At 35.3% G+C, this 16,081-nt stretch overlaps 1 pseudogene; it reads left to right on the top strand.

Annotated features, from left to right (window-relative positions):
* Positions 1-5,898: 5,898 nt before the first annotated feature.
* Positions 5,899-16,040, top strand: LOC130836402 (CCHC-type zinc finger nucleic acid binding protein-like; annotated as a pseudogene).
* The last annotated feature ends 41 nt before the right edge of the window (positions 16,041-16,081 follow it).

The raw sequence follows: 16,081 nt of genomic DNA, 5'->3' as shown, positions 1-16,081 counted from the left end.
TAACTAAATCCCTTTAAAGAAGTTGCTCCCAAGAGAAGATATTCTAGGAGTATGGTGACTCAAATCTTATTCTTCAGAAATAATGTCACATTTACCCAAAACCTATTGAAATCTGCATTTAGATAGACTCAGGCATCAATCTCAGTTGATTCAAAACTAAACTAATGACCTTTCCCTTTAAAGCTATTCCTTTTTATCCATTTGTGATATAGTCTTTTAGACTAATGCCACAATCAGAGCAACTACTCAAACAACAACAAAAAGCTGCCTCATCAGTTTTTTTTTTTAAATTAATTTGCTTTAACAGTTTTGTTGAGTTGCAATTGATGTACAACAAACTGTACATATTAAAGCTTTACAGCTATCAAGAGAGTGAACATACACACCACTCCCAAACCCCCAGAAGTTTCATCCTGTCCCAGCATCATCAGGTCCTTGTGTTGCTTCCTGTCTGCCCTGTTCAGCAAACACTAATTCATTATCTGTAATTAAAGAGTACTTTCCAATTTGAAAATTTTAAATAAATAGATAAATAGAATCACAGACTATGTACTTCTTTTATTTGATTCTTTTCACTCAGCATAATTATTTTGAGATTTGTCCTTGTTGCATGTACCAGTAGTTAGTTCCTTTTTATTGCTGAGTAGGATTCCATGGCAAAATATACCACAGTATGCTTATCCATTCATCTGTTGATGGATATATGAGTTGTTTCCAGTTTGGGGCTATTACAGCTAAAGCTGTGATATAAGCTTTTTGAGAAATTAATGCTTTTTCCCCAACAAAATTGTTAGACAGTACAATAAAAATGTATTTTTTCTGATCATATGGTTTTATTTCTCTTGGGTAAACATATAAGAGTGGAATGGCTGGATCATATATGTCTTCTGAAGAGCAGAACTTTTTAATTTTGATAAAGTCTAATTTATTAGCTTGTTATTTTATGAATTGTGCTTTTAATGTTATAACTGAGAGATCTTTGCCAAACTCAAGACCACAAAAGTATTCTCCTCTGCTTCATCCTGGAAGTTTTACAGTTTTAGACTGTATGTCTATGATCCATTTTGAGTTACTTTTTGTATATGATACAAATATGGATGAAAGTTCACTTTTTCCAGGTGTTCCAGCACCATTTATTGAAAATGCCTTTTCCGTTTTCCACTCTTACTCAAGAAAACTCACAGGACAAAATGTCAGTGCTTTCAAATCCATTGTTTATTGATGATAAAGGAATACAATACCATAACCATATTAAAATAAGATATGCATCACAGCCAACAGCTGCCTCAAAGCAATGGGTACAGATAGGCCAGGTGCAAACTCCAATTATCCACAGGATGCACTTACTAACTTAGATCAGATATCATTGACAGGGGCATGAAATATCTCAGAACTAGGGAGCTCAAAATGGGATCTCTATTGGGGTTTCCTATATCCCACTTGTCATTGGGACATATTCTTGCTACACAGCCATCCCCAACAAATGAACCCTCTGGGAGTCTCATGCATTGCAAACCATTGTTCTCAATGTTACAAATAAGCAATGCTGACAAGGTGGTGAAAACCACATCCAACTGACACCTGTATACAAAACGACACTACTCATGGAATGTTTCACACCACCTTGATTGAGGACCAGTGCCATACAGGTACATTTCTTATTTCAGTAGGATAGCTCAGGCTAATTCCAGGTCCGATGAAATTCACAGGCACAAAACAATCCCAACTCTGTCAGGCCTGCTTCTGTCTTCACTCTCTCCTGCATGGATTTATTAGTCAGCCCCACTTGTGCCTTGGTCAAGACCTTGTCATTCCTATAAGGGCAAGGACTAGGGTAAAACATTCACATAAAACTCAAAATTTAAGGGATGCCAAAGAGCTCAGTAATCAAGTTCTGACATTTAATGCAATATTCTTAAAAATCTAAATTAATGCTAAAAATCAATGATGACTCAATTTCATTCCTTTTTATGGCTGTGTCATCCATCATGGATGATGTGGATGGACATAGAGTCTGTCACACAGAGCAAAGTAAGCCAGAAAGAGAAAAACAAATACTGTATGCTAACTCATATATATGGAATCTAAAAAAATGGTACTGATGAATCCAGTGGCAGGTCAAGAATAAAGATGCAGTTGTAGAAAATGGACTTGAGGACATGGGGTGGGGGGTGAGTGGAAGCTGGGATGAAGTGAAAGAGTAGCATTGACATATATACACTATCAAATGTAAAATAGATAGCTAGTGGGAAGCTGTTGCATAACACAGTGAGATCAACTCAATGATGGGTGATGACATAGAGGGCTGGGATACGGGTGGTGGGAGGGAGTCACGGAAGGGAGTGGATATGGGGATATATGTATAAATACAGATGATTCACTTTGTTGTACAGCAAAAACTGGCACAACAATGTAAAGCAATTATATTCCAATAAAGAGCTTTAAAAAAATCAATGATGAACAAAATATACAAATTTTAAGTAAATACAGAATCTGACCCTAAACTTGTATGACTCTTCCTCACCCATTTCACCTTAATCCTGGCCATAACTCCAATAAAAGAATTCAAAAACAGGCACTGACCTGCAGGCAATAGTTTACTAATTTTATTTTGTTTAAATATTGGTTTAAAAGAATATTTATCTTGATTCCTGAGTTTCTAATGTGTCCTTATACTTTGCACCTGAAGTAAGTGTCTCAGTTAACTCACCTTGTCCTGGCCCTGATATCTTCAAGATTCTCCAGATTCATCCCTCTCAAGTCAACCTCTATGTACCAGAATATTCAGTCAGTCTTATCTCTTTCCCACTGAAAATCCCTCAAATTACTCTCAGATACTGCTGATGGGAGTATGAATTGGTACAGCCATGTTGGAAAACAGTTTGGCACTATCTTCCTTTTTCAAATTTTATATTGGAGTATATTTGACTTAGAATGTTTTGTTAGCTTCAGGTGTGCAGCAAAGTGATTTAGTTATATGTATACATGTATCTACTCTTTTTCAGATTCTTTTATTACAGAATATCGAGTAGAGTTCCTTGTGCTATGCAGTAGGTCCTTGTTAATTATTTATTTTCTTTATATTAGTGTATATATGTTAATCACCCCCTCCTAATTTATACCCCTCACCTTTCCTCTTTGGTAGCCAAAAGTTTCTTTTCTAAGTCTGTGAGTCTATTTGTGTTTTGCAAATAAGTACATTTGTACTATTTTTAGATTCCACATATAAATGATATCATATGATATTTGTCTTTCTCTGTCAGGTTTACTTCACTTAGCATGATAATCTCTAGATCCAACCAGGTTACTGCAAATGACATTATTTTGTTCTCTTTATGGCTGAGTAGTATTCCATTGTATATATGTACAACATCTTCTTTATTCATTCATCTGTCGATGGACACTTAGGTTTTTTCCATGTCTTGGCCATTGTAAATAGTGCTGCAATGAACATTGGGGTACATGTATCTTTTCAAATTATGGTTTTCTCAGGATATAAGCCCAGGAGGGGGATTGCTGGATCATATAGTAACATGATTTTTAGTTTTTTAAGGAACCTCCATACAGTTCTCCACAGTGGCTGTACCAATCTACATTCCCAGCAACAGTGTAAGAGGGTTCCCTTTTCTGCACACCCTCTCCAGCATTTATTGTTTGTAGGCTTTTTGAAGATGGCCATTCTGACTGGTGTGAGGTGATACCTCATTGTAGTTTTGATTTGCATGTCTCTAATTATTAGCAATGTTGAGCACATTTTCATGTGCTTTTTGGTCAGATGTGATCTCTTTCCTGATGAAAATCTCTCAAATTCCTCTCAGATACTGATGATGGAGTGTAAATTCATATAGACATGTTGGAAAAGAGTTTGACACTATCTTCTAAAGGTTGACATACATGTGTTCTATGACTTGGAAATTCCACCAAAAATGTAGACATAAAATTCACCAAAATATCAGCGATAAAATATAAATGATGGCACTATTTGTAATATCCTCAAACTGAAAACTACAGAAATGTGCAACAACAGTAGAATGGGCTTTTAAAAATGTGATATTTTAATAAAATGGAATATTATTCAGTAATGATGAAAAGCAGGCCACAGCTGCATTCAACATTGATGAATCTCAGAAAAATGATGCTGAGTGAAAGAAAGAAGGTGCTTAAAAAATATTTTTAAATATATGTATAATTATACTCTGAATTATAGGAACTGGCAAAACTAATTTAGGTAAATTTGAAGTGAATATAATGTTAACACTTTAGGTAAGGTGGTGATTAGAATGAAGTATCAGGGCATCTTCTGAGGTGCCGTTGTGTTTAGTTTCTTGATCTGGGTACTGATTGCACAGAAGTGTTTACTTTTTAATTCAAATATGTATAAATGTATAAATATGAATTATATGTAATGTATATTTTATACAAAATTTTGAAATATATAAAAATATTTAATATATACATATATTACATATAATATATATGTATGTATAAACAGTTTTTTGAGATATCTACTCTTGGCTTTCAAGACTTAACTCTAGTCCACATATAGAGCTGTCATTTTCTCCACCATCCTCTTGCAATATTAAACAACATGTTGTATGATGTGTTTGGATTTCTTATGTTCCTGAAAATGCTCACATATCACTTTTCAACATATAGTACCCTCTGCCCAAATTCCTCCACTCACATGATTCCTTATTAAAATTTCAAGACTTAGTCCAGGCATTGTTTCCTCTATGGTTCTTCCATAGTCTCCAGAGTACCACCATTCCTAGCATCCTGAGGTGCATGTGTATTGTAAGCATTTGGTTATGTGTCTTCTCCCCCATTAGATATAAGACCTTTCATGCCCTGAATCTTTTCCTACTTGTTTTTGTGCCCTGATGTCTATCACGATGGCTTTTACTAAATTCTCAATGAATATCCAGCTAACTTGAATGTCATAATTCAAAATATAATATTTAATATCCTTTAGATAATTTTGTCTTTGCACACTTATTCTGTATTTGCAGCAGATGAGTTTATATTTGGGTTATTTGATGCATGCAATTTGAATTTTTGTCTTTAAGATATTATAAAAGGCAAACACTAAGTAGTGATAGACACATTTTATCCTGTAGCTTCTTGCCCAGATCTCTCTAAAAAAAGGCATTTTGATATCATAGTTACAATGGATAATTCAATAACAATAAGTCTTTATATATGCATAAGAATTTATAAAATATAAAACCCTTAGAAGAAAACATAAAAGTAAATCTTTGTGACCCTGGATTTGGTAATGGATTTTTAGTTATACCATTGAAAGTATGAGCAACAAAAGAAAAAAAAACTAATACATTGGACTTCATCAATACTAAAATACTTTGTTCATCAAAGTGCATTATCTAGAAAATGAAAAGATAACCTGCAGAATGGAAGAGAATATTGGGTAATCATATGTCTGATAAGGGCTTAATATTCAGAATGTTAGAATAACCCCTAAAACTCAACAAAAATAAAAGCAAACAATCCAGTTTAAAAAAGGGCAAGGGGGGAAAAAGACAAGATTGTGGTCTAGGAAGACCCAGAGCTCATCTCCTTCCATATAAACACATGTACATCTACATGTAGAGCAATTCCTCCTGAAAAAGACCCGAGGGCTGATTGACCAGAAATTGCACATAGAAGGATCACATAGAAACAGGTAGGAAAAACAGAGACATGACATCCAGGGGAATCTGACCCACATCTTGGACACCTGCAGTAGAGAGAAATATAGCAGGCTCTCCCACCTTGAAACAAAGAGAAAAAATCCAGCAGTTTAAAGCATATTTAGAATATATGAGGAGAAAATCCATTTGCTGACACTTGAATTTCTACAAAATTAATAAGGAACTGCTGGAGCTCTCTCTGGGGTCAAATATGCCAGCTTGTGCCAACTCCAGCCCCAGCTATCCTGCCAAGGTGACCTCAGGTATAGCAATCCCCAGGGATTGACCCAGCCTGGGTGACTCCAGCTCCAGCTCATCCTCCAAGGAAGCCTCTGGTGCAGCACCCCCGAAAACTGTGCTTGGACTATTCATGCTCCAGCCTCAGCCATCCCTTAAAGGTGGCCTTGGATGTAGGACTCTTCAGGGACTGCCCAAGCCTGTATTACTCCAGCCTCAGCCAGCCAACTAAAGCTGCCAGGCAAAAGCAGTCCATCCAAGGAAAACTCCCACACAGGGCCACTCCATGAAGAACAGTAGAGGTAGTTGTTCTAATTCATAGAAATAAATCTGAAAGTCAAACAAAATGTGGAGACAGAGAAATATGTTTGAAATGACAAAATAAAACTCTAAGAGGAAAAAAAATACTAATAAATGGAGACAGGTTAATTACCTAATAAAAAGTTCAAAGAAATTGTCAGGGACTTCCCTAGTGGTCCACTGGTAAAGAATCCACCTTCCAATGCAGGAGACAAAGGTTTGATCCCTGGTCAGGGAAATAAGATCCCACATGAAGTGGGGCAACTAAGCCCGTGTGCCACAACTACTGAGCTCACATGTCTCAACTAGAAAGTCTGCATGCTGCAAACTACAGAGCCCACGTGCCCTGGAGCCTGCATGCCACATCTAGTGAAGAGAAAACTCATACACTACAACTAGGGAGAGGCCCAGGTGCTGCAATGAAAATCCTGCACCCAGCAATAAAAGATACATGTGCTACAACAAAGATCCCACATGCAGCAACTAAGACACACCATAGCTGAAAACAAACAAACAAACAAATAATTAATTAATAAAATGGATAACCAACAAAGATCTACTGTAAAAAATAAAACTGAAAAAAAAAAAAAAAAGAAATGGTCATAAGGTTGCTCACAACTCAGAAGAAGAATGAAGGAGTTCAGTGGGGACTTCAACAAAGACTTAGAAAATGTAAGAAACAAACAGAAATGAAGAATACAATAACTGAAATAAAAAATACACTAGAGAGAATCAACAGGAGATTAGATGACTGAAGAATGGATAAGTAATCTGGAAGATAGAAGAGAGTAAATCACCCAATCACAGCAACATAAAGGAGAAAAAAAATTAATAAGGAGAGTTTAAGAGAACTCTGGGATACTTGCAAGCATACTAATATTCAATTTATACTGATCCAAGAATAAAATACAGAGAGAGAAAGGGACAGGAAAGTTAATTGAAGAAACGTCTGAAAACTTCCCTATCTTGTGAAAGGAAACAAACATCCAGTTATGGGAAGCACAGAGTTCCAAACAAGATGAATCAAAGAGATCCACAAGACATATTATAATTAAAATAGCAAAGTTTAAAGATTAAAAAAGAATCTTAAAGGCAGCAAGAGAAAAACAACTAATCACATACAAAAAACCACGATAAGACTATTGCTGATTTCTTGGCAGAAGCTATACAGGTCAGAAGGGAGTGGCAGGATATATTTAAAGTGCTGAAAAACAAAACAAAACAAAACAAAACAAAACAAAACAAAAAAACCCTTACATCCTAGAATACTCTAGCCAGCAGGCTTGTGTCATTAAGAATTGAAGAACATTTGCTAGTGTATAAATGCCAATACTCCTTCACTTTGTTCCAGCTTATCCTTCCCTACCTCCCCACGTCCTCAAGTCTGTTCTCCTTAGGAGGGAGGCTCAAGAGGGAGGGGGTATGGGGATATATGTATAAATACAGATACATTGCTTTGTTTTATATTCGGAAACTGGCACAACAGTGTAAAGCTATTATACTACAATAATGGTCAAAGAAAAAAAAAAGAATTGAATAACAGGTTGAGTTTCCCAGCCAAGCAAAAACTAAAAGAGTTCCTCACCACTAAACCAGTCTTACAAGAGTTGTTAAAGAGACTACTTTAAACAAAAAGGAAGATGGCACAACAAGAAAGAAGAAAACATACAAAAGAGAAAAAAAAATGTCTGATCAAGGCAAATATACAGTAAAGGTACAGGAAGATTAGGTACCAAAAAAACTTAGTATGAAGTTTAAAAACAAAAGTAGTGTAATCAACTATAAGTACAATGTGTAATAAAGGGACACCAAACTGCAAATATAAATGTAAAGAGATACCATATGTAAAATATGACATCAAACACATAAATGTGTGGGAAGGGAAATAAAAAAGTAGTTTTCAGAATGCCTTTGAACTTAAGCAACTATCACCTTAAAATAGAAGGTTATGTACACAGATATATATATATATATATATATATATATATATATATATATACCACATGTTTAATACAACCAATGTATACATAAAAAAATAATGAAAATGGAACCCAAACATAGCACTAAAGGAATCCATCAAACCACAAGGGAAGAAATAAAGAGAAGAAAACAGAAACAGAGAACTACAGAAACAATCAGAAAACATACAACAAAATGGTGATAAGCACACACCTGTTAACAATTGCTTTAAATGTAAATGGACAAAATGCTGCAATCAAAAGGCATAAGGTACTTGAATGGATAAGAAAAACAAGACTGCTATATGTTGCCTTCAAGAGACTTATCAGATATGTGTAATGACAGACATAGACTGAAAGTGAAGGGATGGAAAAAGATATTCCAAGCAAATAAACATGACAACAAAGCTGCGGTGGCAATACTCAGATCAGACAAAATTTATTTTAAAACAAAGGCTGTGACAAAAGACAAAGAAAGCATTATATCATGATAAAGGTGTCAACCAAACAATAGGATATAACATTTGTAAACATTTATGCACTCAACATAGGAGCACCTAAGTATATAAAACAAGTATTAACACATACAAAGGCATAAATAGATAGCAAACAGTAATAGGAGACTTTAATACACCACTTACATCAATAAACAGATCATTCAGACAGCAAATCAATATGGAAATAGCCATAAATGGCACACTAGACCAGATGGATATAAGATGTATATAGAATTTACCATCCAAAAGCAGCAGAAAACACATTCTTTTCAATTAAACATGACAATTCTCCAGGAAAGATCATATGTTAGGCCAGAAAACAAGTCTCAACAAATTTCAGAAGATTGAAATCGTACCAAGCATTTTGTCTGACCACAATGGTATGAAAATAAAGATCAACCACAAGAAGAGAAGTGTAAAACCACAAACATCTGTAGAATAAAAAACATGCTACTAAACAATCAGTGAGTCAATGAAGAAATCAAAGAGGAAATTTTTAAAATATCTTGAGAGAGAAGAAAATGGAAACAGCTTTCCAATATCTATGGGATGCAGCAAAAGCAGTACTAAGAGGGAAGTCCATAATGATATAGGTCCACCTCAAGAAAAGAGAAATATCTCAAATAAACAATCTAAATAGACATTTAAAGGAAGTCAAAACAAACAAACAAAACATAAAATTAGTAGAAGGAGGGAAATAATAAAGGGCAGAGCAGAAATAATTGAAATAGAGACTAAACAAGAGAAAGAAATTAATAAAATCAAAGGCTGGTTATTTGAAAAGATAAAATTGATAAGCCTTTAACCAAGAGAAAAAGAGAGATATCCCAAATAAATAAAATCAGAAAGAGGAACAATTACAATTGACACAAAAGAAATAAAAAGGATAATAGGAGAATACTATGAACAATTATATGCCAAAATATTAGACAACCCAGTAATGGATAAAGATTGAGAAACATACAATCTAAGAGTAAATAAATCATAAAATCTGAGTAGAATAATTACCAGTAACTAAATTGATTCAGTAATCATATAAATCACAAAAAACAGAATTTCGGGCCCAGGTGGCTTCAGAAGTAAATTCTACCAAACATTTAACAAAGAGTTAATACCTATCCTTCTCAAATTATTCCAAAAACAATTAAGAGAAGGAAACACTTCCAAATTCATTTTATGATGCCAGAATTACCAAGATACCAAAACCAGACAAAGAAACACACACACAAAGGGAAAAGTAAAAAGAAAATTACAGGCTGATATATATGATGAACATAAATACAAAAATGCTTGACAAAATATTAGCAAACCAAAACCAGCAATATAGTAAAAGGATCATACACCATGATCAAGTGGGTTTAATTCCAGGGATGAAACAATGGTTTGACATTCATCAACCAATCAATGTTGTATAGGTACACAACATTAACAAAAATAACAATAAAACTATATGATCACCTCAATAGACATAGAACACTTCACAAAATTCAACATCCATTTATGACAAAAACTCTCAACAAAGAGGGTATAGAGGAAACATACATCAATTTAATAAAGGTTGTATATGACAAACCCACAGCTTGCACCACACTCATTGGTGAAAAACTGAAAGCATATCCTCTAAGATCAGGAAAAAGGCAAGGATGCCCAAGCTTACCAATTTTATTCAACATAATTCTGGAATTTCTAGCCATAGAAATTAGGCAACAGAAAGAAATAGAAGGCACCCAAATTGAAAAGTAATAAGTAAAACTGTTACTGTTTGCAGATGACGTGATACATTATACAGAAAACCCTAAAGATTCCACCAGAAAAAGAAAAAAATTAAAACCTACTAGAACCAATAAATGAATTCAGTAAAGCTGCAGGATACAAAACTAATATGCAGAAAACTGGGTGTATTTCTGTACATCAATAACAAACTATCAGAAAGACAAAAGAAGAAAATAATCTCATTTAAAATTGCATCTTTTTTGGGGATTGATATACATTTTTTTATTAGCATATAATTGACTTACAATAAACTGTATATTTTTTAAACAAATTTCTCTTTCTTTCTTTCTTTCTTTCTTTCTTTCTTTCTTTCTTTCTTTCTTTCTTTCTTTCTTTCTTTCTTTCTTTCTTGGCTGTGTTGGGACTGTTGCTGCATATGAGCTTTCTCTAGTTGTGAAGAGTGGGGGCTACTCTTTGTTGCGATGTGCAGGCTTCTCATTGTGGTGGCTTCTCTTGCTGCAGAGCATGGGATTTAGGCACACCGGCTTAGTAGTTGTGGCACATGGACTCAGTAGTTGTGGCTTATGGGCTCTAGAGCACAGGCTCAGTAGTTGTGGTACATGGGCTTAGTTGCTCCATGGCATGTGGGATCTTCACAGACCAGGGCTCGAATCTGCGTCCCCTGCACTCACAGGCAGATTCTTAACAAGTGTGTCAATAGGGAAGCCCAACTCCATATACATAAAGTGTACAATTTGATATTTTTTCTTATTAGTAATGTATATATGGCAATCCCAATCTCCCAATTTATCCCACCCCAACCCCCACCCCGCTTTCCCTGCTTGGTGTCCATATGTTTGTTCTTGACATCTGTGTCTCTATTTCCGCCTTGCAGACTGGTTGATCTGTGTCATTTTTCTAGATTCTGCCTATATGTGTAAATACATATTTGTTTTTCTCTTTCTGACTTACTTCACTCTGTATGACAGTCTCTAGGTACATCCATGTCTCTATATATGTCCCAATTTTGTTCCTTTATATGGCCAAGTAATACTCCATTATATATATATACCACATGTTCTTTATCCATTCATCTGTTGATGGACATTTAGGTTGCTTCCATGACCAGGCTACTGTAAATAGTGCTCCAATAAACATTACGGTACATGTGTCTTTTTGAATTTTGGTTTTCTCTGGATATATGCCCAGTACTGGGATTGCTGGGTCATATGGTGTTTCTATTTTTGTTTTTTCAAGGAACCTCCATACTGTTCTCCATAGTGGCTGTATCAATTTACATTCCGACCAACAGTGCAAAAGAGTTCCCTTTTCTCCACACCCTCTCCAGCATTTACTGTTTGTAGATTTTCTGGTGAAGCCCATTCTAACCGGTGTGAGGTGATACCTCATTGTAGTTTTGATTTGCATTTCACTAATAATTAATGATGTTGAGCAGCTTTTCATGTGCCTCTTGACCATCTGTATGTCTTCTTTGGAGAAACGCCTATCTAGGTCTTCTGCTCATTTTTTGGTTTGGTTGTTTGTTTTTGATATTGAGCTGTATGAATTTTTTATATATTTTGGAGGTTAATCCTTTGTCTGTTGATGCATTTGCAAATATTTTCTCCTGTTCTGTGGGTTGTCTTTTCATTTTGCTTATAGTTTCCTTTGCTGTGCAAAAGCTTGTGAGTTTCATTAGGTCCCACTTATTTAATTTCATTTTTATTTCCATTACTCTAGGAGGTGAGTCAAAAAAGGTCTTGCTGTGATTTATGTCAAAGTGTATACTTCCTATGTTTTCCTCTAAGCGATTTATAGTGTCTGGCCTTACATTTAGGTCTTTAATCCATTTTGAGTTTATTTTTGTGTATGGTGTTAGGGAGTATTCTAATTTCATTCTTTTACATGTAGTTGTCCAGTTTTCCCAGCACCACTTATTGAAGAGGCTGTCTTTTCTCCGCTGTATATCCTTGCTTTCTTTGTCATAGATTAGGTGACCATAGTTTATCACTTGGCTTTCTATCCTGTTCCATTGATCTATGTTTCTGTTTTTGTGCCCGTGTCATATTGTCTAGATTACTGTAGCTTTGTAGTATAGCCTGAAGTCAGGGAGTCTGATTCCTCCAACTCTGTTTTTTTCCCTCAAGATCGTTTTGGCTCTTTGGGATCTTTTTTTTTCTCCATACAAATTTTAGGATTTTCTGTTGTAGTTCTGTAAAAAATGCCATTGTAATTTGATCAGGATTGCATTGAATCTGTAGATTGCTTTGGGTAGTATAGTCATTTTCACAATGTTGATTCTTCCAATCCAAGAACCTGGTGTATCTCTCCATCTGTTTGTGTTCTGTTTGATTTCTTTCATTAGTGTCTTATAGTTTTCTGAGTACATGTCTTTTACCACCCTAGTTAGCTTTATTCCTAGGTATTTTTTTTTTTTGTGGTTGCAATGGTGAATGGGATTGTTTCCTTAATTTCCCTTTTTGATCTTTCATTTTTAGTGTATAGAAATGCAAGAGATTTCTGTGTTTTAATTTTGTATCCTACAACTTTACCAAATTCATTGATTAATTCAAATAGTTTTCTGGTGCCATCTTTAGGATTTTCTATGTATAGTATCATGTCATCTGTGAACAGTGACAGTTTTACTTCTTTTCCAGTTTGGATTCCTTTTATTTCTTTTTATTCTCTGATTGCTGTGGCAAGGACTTCCAAAACTATGTTGAATAGTAGTGGAGAGAGTGGACATCCTTATTTTGTTCCTGATCTTAGAGGGAATCCTTTCAGTTTTTCACCACACTGAGAATGATGTTTGCTGTGGGTTTGTCATATATGGATTTTATTATGTTGAGGTTGGTTCCCTCAAAGTCCACTTCCTGGAGAGTTTTTATCATAAATCATGTTGAATTTTGTCAAAAGATTTTTTTGTATCTATTGAAATGACCATGTGGTTTTTATCCTTCAATTTGTTAATATGGTGTATCCCATTGATTAATTTTCATATAGTGAAGAATCCTTGCCTTCCATGGTTAAACACCACTTGATCATAGTAAATAATCCTTAATGCATTGCTGGATTCTGTTTGCTAGTATTTTGTTGTTTTTGCATGTAAATTCATCAGTGACATTGGCCTATAAATTTTTTTTGTACTATCTTTGTCTGGTTTTGATATCAGGGTGATGGTGGCCTCATAAAAGGAGTTAAGGAGTGTTCCTTCCTCTGCAATTTTTTGGAAGAGTTTCAGAAATATGGGCATTAGCTCTTCTCTAAATGTTTGCTAGAATTCACCTGTGAAGCCACCTGGTCCTGGACTTTTGTTTGTTTGAAGATTTTAAATCACAGTTTCAACTTCATTACTTGTGATTTGTCTGTTCATATTTTCTATTTCTTCCTGATTCAGTCTTAGAAGATTATACCTTTCTAAGAATTTGTCCATTTCTTATAGATTGTCCATTTTATTGGCATATAGTTGTTTGTAGTAGTCTCTTTTGATGCTTTTTATTTCTGCAGAGTCCATTGTAATTTCTCATTTCATTTATAATTTTATTGATTTGCGTCCTCTCCATCTTTTTCTTGATGAGTCTTGCTAAAGGTTTACCAATCTTATCTTCCCAAATTAACAGCTTTTAATTTTATTGATTTTTGCTATTGTTTTCTTTGTTTTATTTCATTTATTTCTGCTCTGATCTTTATGATTTCTCTCCTTCTACTAACTTAGGGTTTTGTTAGCTCTTCTTTGTCTAGTTTCTCTAGATGTTAGGTTAGATTGTTTATTTGCTACAATTACATCTTAAAGAATAAAATACCCGGAGATAAATTTAATCAAGGAGGTGAAAGACATACACTCTGAAAACTATAAGACAGTGAGGAAAGAAACTGATGGTGACACGAATTAATGGATAAATCCAACATGTTCATGGATTGGAAGTACTAATATAATTAAAATGTTCATATTAAAAAAAGCAAGGGGTGAAGGGGAAGCTGGGATGAAGTGAGAGAGTAGCATTGACATATATACACTACCAAATGTAAAATAGATAGCTAGTGGGATGCTGCTGCATAATACAGGAGATCAACTTGATGATTGTGATGATCTAGAGGGGTGGGATAGGGACCATGGGAGGGAGGCTCAAGAGGGAGGGAATATGGTTATATATGTATAAATACAGCTGATTCATTTTGTTGTACAGCAGAAGCTGGCAGAACAGTGTAAAGCAATTATACTCCAATATAGAGCTGATTTAAAAGAAAGCAATTTACAAATAAAATGCAATCTCTATTAAAAAGAATAGCTTTTTTTTAACAGAACTAGAATACTCCTACAATTTGTGATAAACCACAAAAGAGCATGAATAGGCAAAGCAATTTTAAGAAAGAAAAACAAAGCTGGAATAATCATACTCCCAGACCTGAAACTATGCTACAAAATTATTATAAAAAACACTATGGTCTTGGTGCAAAAACAAATGCATAGATCAATTGAATGGAATAGAGAGCCTAGAAATAAACTTAGGCACTTATAGTCAATTAATTTGCAACAAAGGAAGCAAGATTACACATGGAGAAAACATAGTCTCTTCAATAAATGATGTCAGGAAAACTAGACAGCTATGTGTAAAAGAATGAAACTGGATCACTTCCTGGAACCATAAACAAAAAGAAACTGTAAATGAATTTAAGACAAATGCAAGATATGAAGTTATAAAAAGTTTAGCAAAAAACAAAACAAATCATGAACAGTAAGCTTTTTGACATCAGTCAAAATATCTTTTTGGATATATCTCCTCAGGCAAAAAAAAAAAAAACAAACATAAAGTTGGACTACATCAAACTAAAAATCTTTTGCACAGTGAAGAAAACCACCAACGAAACAGAAAGGAAATCTACTTAATGGGAGAAGACATTTGCAAATGATATATCTGAAAAGGGGTTGATATCCAAAATATGCAAAGGATTTATACAACTCAATAGCAAAAATCTTAACAGCCTGATCAAAAAATGGGCAGAGACAGAGAGAGATCTATGTGTGGCACAGGCAAGAACCCTGAAAATAAACAGCCACTGCCTTGAGAGCCGCTTTCCCCAGCCTAATCCCAGTCTCCACTGCTGTGGGCCCCTTCGATGCCCAAGATCTGACTGACTGCAGCCCTGAGCAGCTATGAATGCTTCAAGTGTGGAAGATCTGGCTACTGAGCCTGGGGAAGGCCCCACTAGTGGGGGCAGTGATTGTGGAATTAGAAGCAGTTGCAGAGGTTTCCAGTTTGTTTCCTCATCTTGTCCAGACATCTGTTATCACTGGGGTGAGTCTGGTCATTTTGCCAAGAACTGTGATCTTCAAGAGGATGCTTGCTATAATGCTGGCAGAGCAGGTCACACTGCCAAGGCCTACAAGGAGCCCAAGAGAGTGAGAGCAGTGCCACTACAACTGTGGCCAACTGGCTTGCCACTGTGACCACAAAGAGGAGCAGAGTGCTATTCTTGAGTAGAGTTTGGACACATTGGGAAAGACTGCACCAAAGACAAGTGCTATAGGTGTGGTGAAACTAGTCATGTAGCCATCAGCTGCAGCAAAATGAGTGAAGTCAACTGTTAACCACTGTGGCGAGTCAGGTCACCTTGCAAGGGAGTGCATGATTGAGGCCACAGCTTAGTTGCTTTACTTTGTTGTCCCTCCATTCCTGATTGGTGGTTG

Source organism: Hippopotamus amphibius, chromosome 15 (assembly GCF_030028045.1).
Source record: "Hippopotamus amphibius kiboko isolate mHipAmp2 chromosome 15, mHipAmp2.hap2, whole genome shotgun sequence".
NCBI classification, from domain to species: Eukaryota; Metazoa; Chordata; class Mammalia; order Artiodactyla; family Hippopotamidae; genus Hippopotamus; species Hippopotamus amphibius.
Note: the sequence above shows the minus strand (reverse complement) of the source record. Positions and strands in the feature narration are given on the sequence as shown.